Here is a 9,286-nt window from a genome sequence, read left to right as displayed (position 1 = left end):
CTTCAACACATCCCAATTTTTGGCTTTTAATTAACGTTCCACGATATATTAATTATATCAGATTGATTTACAGAATTAATTAAATGATTTGATGCATAAATTAATTAAAACTAATCAAGGATTTAATTAAAAACTCTTAATTAACGCGAGCTCATTTTAATTCACGGAAATCTTTTTGACAAGTGAACAGATTGAAGTTAGCAAAATGACCGTTGCCGCTACTTGTACAATTTAAAGCGCGAAATTCAAACAGAAAATTTAATCTTTTAGATTTGCTTGAAAATATGAAAATATTCAGGTAGAATTAATTATATAATTATTTTAGCTTATTAATAAATTTGATTTAGATTTTATACTTAAAACAAACTGAAAATAATATTATAAATTATATACCATAAAATTTGGAAATAACTATCAAAATAATAATATACACAAGCTATATGAACATAAATTTATTTCATTAAAAAACACAATTGAAATAAAAATAATTACTAATTAAATAAAATATACAAAATATTACTAATAAGAGGCGCTTTGTGTTATTGTTTTTGATTGCGCTTCTAGAAATGTTATTCAGGGTTTTTGGTCCCAAAGTTTAAATCAACAAAATTAGTGAAAATTTACTAAAATAATCACAAAATTGTGATAATTATTATACCAATTTTTATCCTATTTTTTTTAGGACAGTTCAGATCAATACTGTTACCCCTGGGACTAGAACTAGATACCTTCCATCAATAATTATATTTTTAATAAGCTATATTATAACAGCTTACATTGAGTTAATAATTAAATATATATATATATATATATATATATATATATATATAAACAGTTTTTTTGTTAAGCAGAAATCTGTTATTTTTGTTCAAACGTCAAAATTAATGCTAAAATTCATAAATCCATTGTAATCTGCAAATAATTGATATCAAATTAAGGTGCGCTTCCAGTTTCCAGTGTATGTTACAGTATCATTAATAATACGAATTTCAATTAGTGAAGTACGACATAATACCGCGCGAAAGCTGAGAAGCGAGGTTTATCGCAAACGAATAATTTAAATTTAATCATTAATATGTATGTAGGTATCTAGGTATGTATTTTTTATTTGTATTTGAAAAATTCATTCCATAAATAAAAAGTTATATTCAAATATAATTCAATCAATTGCAAAATCACCAATTTGTATAATGTTGACATAAGTTGTATCTAGTATAAGAATGATAAAAATACCTTTAGATTGCTTCTTAAAACTTGCATCTTCATCCAGTGCTAACAAATATCCTATTATTCATAATTTAAGCATAATATAAGATGTGGAAGATCTATGAAAATGCTTTGTTGATGATTTGTAGAGATTCTTTCAAATCCATATGTGAATTATATTAATTATTATGCTGCCAAATCTTTCACATCAGCTTCGTTTAGTTTTTTTCTATTTAATTGGTTCAACTTATTATAATTCTTGCAGTTGATGCTATCATTTAATAATAAACAAAAGGTTACATGCTTAACACAATTGTGTCAATACAATATTTTGTTAATTTCGCAAATTTGCATTATATATCTTCATAATATATATTTGTGCTTGCAATCAATATTGAGTGAAACGTATATTTAAATTTTATGCTATAAAGGTCCAAAATTGAAACTACTAAGAAGCGTTCATTAAATTCTTCCATTCTTGACATTTATGTTTCCATGAATATATTCTATGAATTTTAAATGTATGTTGATTTTGCCTTGCCCTATTAGATTCATTAGCTTTGTAAGTGCCAAAATCTATATAATCTATAAAATAATATTAGACATCTGTCTGTTTTTTGTACATAGACTTCCCTATGTATAATATCAAGAAGCTTCAATTTAATTTGTGTTTATTTCTCAAGTGTAATTCCCTGTAATATTATTTAATTAACTAACAATCAAGTATATTTACCTCTATGATATTTCTCCTGATTTATCATCAAATTCATAATAAACTTGAGTAAATTATCTTGAAGTATTAGAATATAATTTAGAGTATCTAAACAATCATCTGTAAGTGAACTTAGTAACCTCTTTTATTTTGCGTTTGCATTGTGTATTCTTGGTCATCTTTATAACATGTAAATAGAGTAACCCAAATAGGAATATAGTAATCTTCAGAATTCCTCCATTAAAAACTAAACTATCATAATTTAATTATACATTTTGTGTAGTTATTGCTAATATTAATAAATATTCAAGTATAGGGAAACCTATATTTGTATTGCATTTAAGAGTCTAATAAGCTTCGAATCATAATTTGATTATACATTCTTTGTAGTTATTCTTATTATTGAGAATTAGGCAAAGGTAGAGAATCCTACAGTTGCATTACAGATAAAAGTCAACTTGATTTGTAATTATATTTTTCCACTACAATTCTGTGCAACAATATTCAATTAGGTTAACAGTCGAGAACATTTACCTCTTATGATATTTCTCCTAATTGATTGATAAAATCATAATAAATTTGTGGAAAGTATTTTTAAGTATTAGAATATTATCTAGTATATAAAGGCAGTCATCTTTGAGTAAACTTAGTATCCATTTTATTTGCATTTAAAAGTGTGCCCTTCGTCATCTCCACAAAAAGATTATATTGTCCTGAATGAGTAGAGTAATCCAAATATCTCCAAAAATCCTTCATTAAAACCTAAACAATCACAAATTGATTATACATTCTGTGAAGTATTAAAAATTAAGTTTTTAAATAAAGTAAGTTATTGTTAACATAGTCACAGTATTAATGTAACAGATTTTTGTACTATAAATAATCATTAAACAAAATCAAAAATAAATACAGCATTTTTAATAGAAATGGTAGTTGAACTGACATGACATTTGACTGATAATACTTGTGAGTTTACACAAAGTTTATATAAATATTACAATAATGTTTTAACAGTTTATACTTACATTTTAATCGGTATTTATCATATCTTGATGTATTTATTGAAATATTTGCAGTTTTGATACGAATACGAACACAATAAAGAATAAGATGTTTTGCACACCCCGTTAAAACCCAAAAAATATGCCATGTACTAAGAAACCCAACAGACGTCATAAAAAAAAACGACTTACCAACATTCAGAGACGAAAGACACTGTGTAATACACCTAAACTGTCATTCGCAAATGAAACGTCAAAATAACACATATAACCTCCATAAAAGAATTGCTTTCACCCTAGACAATATACTAATGGCTTTCACAGTGAAATGTCCTTTGTTAGCGAATATTATTACGAAAAACGATAAATTTTGTTTGATTAGGACATTAAAGAGTGTTTTAGATTAGTTATTGTAGTTACTCACACTATTTTCTATGTTTTAAATTTATTGTCAGTTTTATTTACATTTCTCATCGAATTAAGACCAGGAATTTACACGCTTAAATATTAAATGAACATCAAAGTTCTTGATGTAAGCTCTGTTCATTAGAACTCAACTTCAAATTCATATTTTGTGTATATATTTATAATCATATAATAAAATGAAGTCAAACATATGATATGTATTAAATTGTGATATTTTCAGTCTTTCGTTTTATTAAAATATATATCAACACCTAACTCACATATATCGCATTTATAGTAATTGTATATAAATATAGTAATGATATTTAGAATGTTCTAAAATAATCAGGTGTATCTCATACAAATTTTAACAATATGATTGCCATGAAAAATACCAAACATAGTTAAAAAAAATCATCTATTCCGATAAATATTTTTATTAAAAATGAAATATATACACATTATATTATTTACAATTTGACCTATGTTATAGAAAACATTAGAAGAATGATACAAAATAAATACAAATGTGTATAATCTTCGGAAGATGATGAACAGGATTGTGTAGTTGAAGGAGCAGGGATATTACAATGGACTCGGCGTACATGTCTATCTAAAGTATGTATGGTTTTAAAGGTTTTATAACAAAATTGACACGAATTAGGATAAATGGCTCGTGGCTCTTTGTCATGCTGTCTCCTGAAGTGTCGATATAAAGAGCTACGAGCTGTAAACGTGGTTTTGCATTCACTACAAGCAAAGTCCATGTTGGTTTATTGGATAAATTACAAATAAAATAGATATCGAGAATAAAGAGCAAAGTGACTAAATTGTATAAATTGTGAAATGAGTATGAACTAAAGGCTAGAGCATGAAAATAGAAAGTAATGTAAACGTAAGTAAAAAAGTACCTAAATAATATGGAAGCTAAGCTATTAACGAAAATGTAAAAACTACTGAAATAATATGGACCTAAGCTAGGCCTAAATGTTAAAAATACCTAAATAATATGGCTAAGGTAGTAACGAAGCTAAATGTAAAAACGACTTAAATAATATGGAACCTGAGGTAGACCTAAATGTTAAAAGTACCTAAATTATATGGAACCTAAGCTAGTAACGAACCTAAATGTAAAAACTACTTAAATAATATGGAACCTAAGCTAGACCTAAATGTTAGTATCTAAATAATATGGAAGCTAAGCTAGTAACGAACCTAAATGTAAAAAGTACTAAGCTAGACCTAAATGTAAAAAGTAGCAAAATAATATGGAAGCAGCTAGACCTAAATGTGAAAAGAAGGTAAAGAAAGTGGAACCTAAGCTAGACCTTAATGTAGAAAGTGAGATAATAACCCTCATAAAACAAACCTAATGAAGAAGTAAATTTGTTAATTTCAAAAAGCGCAGTAAGAAATATAAATGAAAAGAAACAGAACGAATTATAATAAAATATGTTAATGTAAGAAAAATAATAATAAAAGCCTTACTTAAGAAGAAACGTGCACAAGCGAATTGATTGCATAGCACTAAAATGGTAACCGCAGAGGAAAGAACAATATAAAATGAAATGAAATAAATGAAAGAATCATAAAGGAACGAAATGAAAAGGCATAACTGCAAACTAAATGAAATTAAAAACGCACAATCAGAATAAAGGTCTTACTTGAACAGAAAATGGCGGACATGACACGATACAACGCTACAAGAAAAAAATGAGATCGAGCATATGCGCAGTAGTGGTAGAAGAATTGCACTAAATATTCCCCTAAATGATTTGCAGAAAGCAACACTGCTGAAATTTTGACAGGTTATGATCAACACCGGAGCCAACTTCAGTGTGTATGGGTTTTCTGGCAATCGTAATTTTTTGTTATTTAATGACTCCTATGTTTTGCATAGTTTCAATTATGTGGCACACTTCACTGCTATCAGTTTACATGAATTTAATTTTGACGTTTAAAACTAAAAGAATAACAAAAATTTTGTGGTTATATATTTATACAAATTCAAATTTGTAAAAAAATGTGTGGAAATCGGTTGCCAAAATTGTATTGCAAAGTTATTGTGCCAAGCATATTGTTTTTAATCATTTTTACATAGTGTCATTGTGTGGTTTTAACGAATTTATTTTAAATTGCTTGTTTCTGTTTACTTTGAATCCATACAATTGATTGTTGTGCAGTGATTAATTACTAACGAATAGTGCTTAATTAGTGAGTTAATTACTAACGAATAGAGCTTAATTATTGATTGTAATTAAGTTTTTTATAGTTTTCAACATATATATGAGGTTTTACTCATGAAGTTTGATTTAAATCCCAATAATTAACAAGTTTGAGACAGGGGTTATGTTTTCTTCCGGAGGCTCTTTCACCCACGGGAGCGCCTCCGCGAGTAGCCTCCAACCAGCATATATAAGGCGGTGCTAATTAGCACGCAGCTCATTAGTGCGTCAGCTCCCGAACAGTGAACATCTCGTAGTGCAAGTACAATAAGTGATCAAAATGAACAATAATTATTTTACAACCAAGTAGTGTTTATAAAGTGTTATAATGTGTTCCGGTATGCAGTTTACACATATAAAAGGTAAGAACTTTTATTCTTTATAATTTTGCTTAATTATTAAGTTTTATTCGCACAACAAGTGACACCGTCTGGTACTGATTTGTGAACAATGTTTACATCTGTAAAAATATCGTAGGCGTGCTTTGTTGTTGATTTGCAATAAATTTATCACATATTATTTATTATTATTGCACTTTTACATAATATTTATTGAGATTTTTGCGTTTTTTCGCTATTCAAATTTTGTGACATTTGCAAAATCCAAGATGGCGGCCATAATCACCAACGGTGGTTTTGTCCTGTTTTAAATAATATAACCGTTTTCACGGCGTATTATTGATGAAAATTCAATAAACTTTGACCTAATGTATCCATTTACATTAAAAAACTGCACCTGTACAGTTATTTTTTTGCAAAAAAGCAACGAAAAATTCTTCGGTATTGAACCAAAACAAAACGGCGTCAACTGTCAATTGACCAAAGTTTGAAACGCCTTTTTAACATTACAATCATATTTGCAACGCTAAAACCCAATATAAATCATTTGTATTTCACAAATTTGATTCAGTTTCGTATAAAATTTCATATTGTTATTAATATTTATTATTTGCAAATTTTCTGCAAACTATTAACAAGCCATCTAGCGGCGCATTTGCAAAACAAGATGGCGTCCGTTGCTAACTTTAGTTCATCTGCAAACCAATGATAATTGATTTAAATACTTAAATTATTATTTATTCAATAATTATAAATACCTATTTATTCAATAATTATACTTATATTTTTTCACATATTATTTTCAAGTTACATAAAACAATAAATATAAAATGGAATTATTTCATATCATCTAGATGAATATTTTTTTAAAATAAAGATATAATGACATAATTCCATCATCTATTTATTATTTTATATGACTTAATTAATATAAAATTATAATAAATACATAAATAGTTATTATTTTCCATCAAATCTAATGTTATATTTTTCATTATTTTCAGATTTTGATATGATCTTATCACTTCGAGCCCACATCACTTCTAGTTTTCAGAGAGATGCAGATTTTGCAGATATTTATAATATTGAAGAGAATGGGCGAAGATGCTGCAAAGGTAGGATTTTTTTTATTTTCAACTTATGGAAGTTATATTATTTATTTTTTCACTGAAATAAATAAATAATTTTCATAGCCTATGACGATGATTTTTATGTAGGGCTGATGTGCAATTATTTTCTTGTTTTTTTCTGGTTTTTGTCATTTTTTGGTTAGTTTCTTTTTGGCGTTTTTGGTTTTTATTTATTTCGATGTTGCAGAGAGTTCTTCATTCGATCGTGTGGCATTTGTTACTTGTTGAATTTGTTTTATTTACATTGAAATAGCTAGGATATTTTTATTTAGTTTTTATCATTTTTATGTATATGCTTATGTATTTATTTATGTTTATATGTGTATATATATATGTATATGTATATATACACACATGTGTTTTCAGGTATTTAAAGATATACGATGAAAGGTTTTTGGGCATTTTTTGCAACAATTTAGAGAATTCAATAATGAAAAATGTAAATCTTTATTATAATAGAATAGGTTTCGAGTTTCGATTTGACACATCTTCAATGCATACAAATAATCAAATCAAAACAAAGGGATGATGAGAACACTAATTAATATAATACATAGTTATATATATATATATATATATATATATATATTTTATATATATCTATATATATAATATATAAATCAGTTACCAAATAAATTAAATAAAATTTATGAAAGTACTTGTGACTAAATCAGGCAAACATTTGAATCAAACTTTTGAAAACATTTGAAAATTTGATTCAAACATTTATATTAATTAGTGTTCTTGTTTTTGAGTTTTGAATTGATTATTTGTATGCAGTAAAGATTAGTCAAATTGATATTCGAAACTTATGCTATTATAATGAAAATTTACATTTCTCTTATTTAATTCTTTCAATTATTGGATGGATATCCGAAAACATTTTATTCGTTATATAATATATATTCTCACTCTATTTTTTTTAACTCTAACTACAATCTCTATTACACTATTTGTCTCTGTATTCGAGTTTCTTTATATGTATGGTCTCTTGTTGTTTCTACAACTTCTACTGGAATCTATTATATATTCGTTAATCTTTTGTCATCATTTATATATCAGCGCCATCTAGTAGCCGCCTACCCCTTCTCGGCTATACCTGAACTTCTCCTAAATAGTCAACTAATTTGTCATTGTCATTGCCTAAAGTTCCTATCATTGCAATTTCTTTCATCACTTTGTCCCTCATGAATTATTTAATCCCCCTCGATGGGTTGTCACCTTAACGCGGTGGGGGGGTCTAACTAACCAAAAGTTACCAAGAACAACCCACATAATTTGAGCCAATTTTTATATTTGAATTTCGTTTATTTTTCAACTTACTCAATATCAAATATTTCTAACTTCATTGCTATTGCATTGTTTTAATCAGTAAATTGTACTAAATTTCCACATCTATTATTAACGGTTTCAACACCCAACTTTTCTATGTATTTCATTTCTGCCGCCTATTTCAGGTCTTGAATTGTTTTTCTCTTCTGCCCTTGACATTCACTTCACTTGGCTTTACTTTACCGGGCAAGTGTTTGCCTTAATGGGCTCTGCTCTAATCGGCTTGCCGGCGTCTGGTGGAGTTTTGCATTTGTGTTTGTGATTTTTTCCCTTCTGCTGCCTGAATAATCGTTTTACTTTACCGGACAGGTGCTTGCCTGTAATGCGTCGCTTCTGTCGCGGCTTGCCGACGTCTGGTGGTATTTGCGTTATTTCAGGTCTCAACGAATCTCAACGAATGCCCTGAACGATGGATCACTTGACATGATGTGGGTCGATGAAAAAATCGACATATCGAACGCAAATTGAGGTCAGAGGATAATGTTCCCGGACCGACTGCTGCCTGAGTGTCGTTTCACTTACCAGACTGCTGCATCCCTTAAATGGTTTGTCAGCGAATGATGGAGTTTCGTGCATTTAAATGCGCGTGCTCTTAAATAATTTATTGAACGTGTGAACCAGTCCAGCAATGGGCGATTCGAAGGTTCCTCGTCGATACAATTCAAGTGCGTTCCACAAAGAACGTATGACGACCTCAAGGCAGTTGTCTTTAGACAAGAAACTAAAAAGGATTCCCTCAGTAGCGGCGAGCGAACAGGGAACAGCCCGGCACTGAATCCCCCAGGGGAAATGTAGTGTTCGAGAGGAACCGATCTCTAAGGTCAAGTCTCTCTAATGAGTCGAGTTTGCATGAAAATGCAGCTCTAATGGTGGTAAATTCCATCTAAGGCTAAATGTCACCACATCATATAGTGAACAAGTACCGCGAGGGAAGGCG

The 9,286-nt window shown here is 28.7% G+C and overlaps 2 long non-coding RNA genes across 2 annotated transcripts; one reads left to right on the top strand and one right to left on the bottom strand.

Annotated features, from left to right (window-relative positions):
- Nucleotides 1-1,945: 1,945 nt before the first annotated feature.
- Nucleotides 1,946-3,042, bottom strand: LOC113381976. The gene is made up of 3 exons (XR_003367627.1): nucleotides 2,944-3,042; nucleotides 2,453-2,680; nucleotides 1,946-2,165 (listed from the first exon to the last, which is right to left on the bottom strand). It is a non-coding gene; the product is annotated as an uncharacterized LOC113381976 (long non-coding RNA).
- A 340-nt stretch (nucleotides 3,043-3,382) lies between these two features.
- Nucleotides 3,383-4,134, top strand: LOC113381975. Its single transcript, XR_003367626.1, has 2 exons — nucleotides 3,383-3,451; nucleotides 3,818-4,134. It is a non-coding gene; the product is annotated as an uncharacterized LOC113381975 (long non-coding RNA).
- The last annotated feature ends 5,152 nt before the right edge of the window (nucleotides 4,135-9,286 follow it).

The sequence above is a fragment of the Ctenocephalides felis genome, unplaced genomic scaffold (genome assembly GCF_003426905.1).
Source record: "Ctenocephalides felis isolate EL2017-DRISC unplaced genomic scaffold, ASM342690v1 CF-g0.4_SCAFFOLD_03235, whole genome shotgun sequence".
Lineage (NCBI taxonomy): Eukaryota > Metazoa > Arthropoda > Insecta > Siphonaptera > Pulicidae > Ctenocephalides > Ctenocephalides felis.
The sequence above is the reverse complement of the archived record's forward strand: the minus strand, read 5'-3'. Positions and strand labels throughout refer to the sequence as shown.